Source organism: Notothenia coriiceps, unplaced genomic scaffold (assembly GCF_000735185.1).
Source record: "Notothenia coriiceps isolate Sejong01 unplaced genomic scaffold, NC01 NC01_scaffold00025848, whole genome shotgun sequence".
Lineage (NCBI taxonomy): Eukaryota > Metazoa > Chordata > Actinopteri > Perciformes > Nototheniidae > Notothenia > Notothenia coriiceps.
In genome coordinates this window covers 279,457-283,022 of record NW_011358549.1, presented here as the reverse complement: position 1 = coordinate 283,022, position 3,566 = coordinate 279,457, and the positions used below count along the sequence as shown (strand labels likewise).

General features: G+C 37.4%; 1 protein-coding gene across 1 annotated transcript in view; it reads left to right on the top strand.

Annotated features, from left to right (window-relative positions):
- Positions 1-3,566, top strand: part of LOC104956332 (laminin subunit alpha-2-like) — a 50,133-nt gene that overhangs the window by 5,223 nt on the left and 41,344 nt on the right. The gene's annotated exons all lie outside the window — the stretch shown is intronic.

The following is a 3,566-nucleotide window of genomic DNA, read 5'->3' as shown; positions in this document are numbered from 1 at the left end:
CCCCCCCCCCAAATGCTCTGGATGGAAGGGCGAGAGAGAGAAGGAGAGATACATAGAGAGATGATCCTGTCTTTTTCAACCTTCTTCTTGTTCCATCAAGCATACATCTAGCCTCAAAACTCAACAATAACACATCCATCACACACACACTCGCATGCACACACACATCCATGCAGCAGGACAAGCAGTGCAGACTCATCGTCCACAGAAATAAACGGATAAAGTTTTATTCATAATGTCATGAGAAGCCTTCATACGATAGAATATATTTGCTGTCATCCTGAATTTGGTGGAAATCCAGTCATGTCTGGACATTTTCTACTTAAGTTTAGATTTAACTCCCATATTGATATCGTATTGTTCTTCCTACTGCATTGATAAGTAGTGTCCTTCAATATCGTCACTTTTGTAAACACTATATTTGTTGGAACAGGTGTACCCTGGGATATAGATGGAAGTCCTGGGTGTCTTAACTCCTCTTTTTAGAATACAATAACGGTTGAAAAGCATCAAATCTATGGTCGGTGTAAAATTGAATTCCCACATCTTGCAACAGCAGAAGAGGTTTGATTTCTTTTTAGTGAGATGGTTAAGTCTTTACCTAGTGGCTTTTCTGGTCATGCAAAAACATGTGACGATACGATAAACGATACGATAATAGGTCTGATATTCTTCTTGCATCTCAGCCTCTCCACTTGCAACATCAACAAGGTCAAATACCGAAAACAAATAACGAATCAAAGCCTTTTCATAGAAAAAGACCACAATGTGTGGCTGAAAGCTCCAGGAATGTCCAATTAGTCAATGAACCTTGTGACAAAATCAAGGTTGAACATTCAAGCTAGATTTGGTTGATGCTGAGAAAATCAAATGTTTTATTTAGTTTCTCTCCAACATATGTATAAATATATATTTGTATGGATACATTTTAATTGTAAAACATAACCGCAATGTGGCATTATATGATAATGTCTACATTTGAACATTTTGATATGATGACGCAATAGCCTGTACTGTAATTATTCTTTGGGTAACATTAGTGTTTTTCCGCCCATTTTTTCAATGGTTGTTTCCTTGTAATCAGTGTTTGGGAGTGTTGAAACAACTTCTTTGACGATGACATTTCCCAGCTCTCCCTGTGTGTGCTTATACATTCTGACAGTATTATAATTTAGGGGCTGTATGGCAGCAAATCCTCCGAGACATCTGGTTAACAGAGCGTAGACGCGGCATAGAGAGGCCAACGGACAGATAGACGGGTTACCATGGTTATCAGTGCAGAGAGAAAAGAATGGAAGGTGATGAACCTGAGTAGATAGTGTGTGTGTGTGTGTGTGTGTGTGTGTGTGTGTGTGTGTGTGTGTGTGTGTGTGTGTGTGTGTGTGTGTGTGTGTGAGAAAGCCTTAGAGCTGAAGGCAGACAGTCATTGTGTCCTTGTCATGGAGTGAATCTGAAATGTGAGCCCTCTCTTTAGCCAGCCCTCTCTGTGTCTCTGTTGTTATCTCACCTCATTGTTGGACATAAAAGCAAAGGGAGAAAGTGTTATCAGAGTTGGAGTTGTACCCATGATGACATTCTCCCAAGAGATAATTGTAATGTTTAGAAAAGTTGTTATGGCAGCCAACACAGTGACAAAATCTATAAAGAAAATGTCGTTGAAATCATATTGGATTTTCTTTGTTGTTCCCTGCATTATTATTTTTTTTGTATGTGCTTTTATAATTAAAGTTTGGAAATGTGTTATGTGAACATGCAAGGGTCCCAGCCAGATTGAAAGAGATGAAAATGGCACTAACTAAACATGTGCTTTCACTTTGAACAAATAATGTTTCTTTTCTGGCCCCTTGTGATTCTTTAAATTCAGACATGCAGAGCTGATGGTGTTTATGGTATTAGCTGTCTCAAATCTAGGTGAAATTACACTATTAAAGATATTCTTACTCCCACACACATTTCTATCCAGGTTATGAATGAATATCCATAATTACGCATGATGTTGGCTAGATTTCCTGACAGAAGGAGGAGGCGGATCATGAGAAATGTGTTTATTAAAGAAACCAATATGATCTTTTATTAAAGCCTTAAATGAGATATATTTCACTTTGAAGATGGTTCAATTAGTTGCTGTGTTGACAACAAGACAATAAGATGGTGCACACATGTTTGCTCTTGTAATCGTTACATTAAAGGATCAATCCGTTAGTATATATGGATGCTGTTACTCTTATTTTAGAGCTTTTCCTTTTGCCTACTGTGATTTATAAGATTGGGAATATAATTTACAAAAGGCACAGTGAAGGGTTCAACCTGCTCTCCAATGACTAGAGCCTTTGAGATATGAATCAAATATCAGACTTAAAATCTTGAGACATCCAAAAACTGCCACGATGAAAAGATGGAAGTGAAAAGACTTGGTTCAACACGAATAAAAGCAGCTTTATTATCAGTAAAATGTGAAAACTGAGTTCAAAGCTTATATTGAGGTTTTCAAATAAAGCCTTGAATGCAAACAGTTTTTTAAACTGCAGTGAACATTCATTTTTGTAAATACTAAATACCAAAGGCTGTAGAGTCGGGAGCTATTGAAAATGTTTGGATCAAAAGAGTGGAAAACAATATCACACAGCCACCAAAAGTATGACGTTAATAATATAGAGTGCTCTACTATTGGACTTTCAAAAGAAAGCAGAAAAGAAAATAGCCCAGAATTCAATGCTGACTAAGAAACAGTTATGAATGAAGTTTGAAACGATTCAGTACTTCTAGAATAAGTATTGAAAGTGTTGTGATGTGTGACAGTAGTCTAGACCAGTGGTTCCCAACCTGGGGGGCACCAAAGATCGCAGGGGGGGCGCCAGGCCTCAGATGATTTGAGTCCAAATATCATATTTAGACTTTTTTTTTTTTTTACTTCTTTTTTTTTTTTTATATATATATGATTGTCACTAAAAGCCTTGTCTCTACATTACAATAACCTATAACAAATAATTGATTAATTAATTTGAATAAAAATTCAAGTTAGTAGCTATTAAAGGCATAAAAAGACAGAAATGTATAATTCTTTCTTTAATAGAAATGTTTCTTCTGCCCGTAAAGTGTCCAAACCAGGCTTTTCTGGATAAGCGCATTTTTAAAAACGTAGACATCGTCCATGCCGGTTTCAGTTGGATTATTTGTCACAGTTGCTCCGATCAGATCGGTCTCCTCCATTTTGTAGATTATTTACAACTTTTGAACCCACATAAACACATCGGCAATATCCGGCTTACTTTGAGCATGTGTTTTAAACAGTTTAATCCCTTTGTGAATTGTTTCCACTTGCGCCGTCCTTTAATTTCTTCATACAGCGGGAATCCAAATGAATGAATCCTGAATCCAATAACCATCAAAGTCACTCACTTACCGCTGTTGCGTGTGGGGGGGGCAACTTTCAACAGGAGTCATTTGGGGGGGCTCTTGGTAAAAAAGGTTGGGAACCACTGCTCTACAATACACTTCATTTCAGAGAGCTTTAGAGGAAGAAGCAGAGCGACACTCTCAGAGAATCAAAGAAACACATTTGTCCT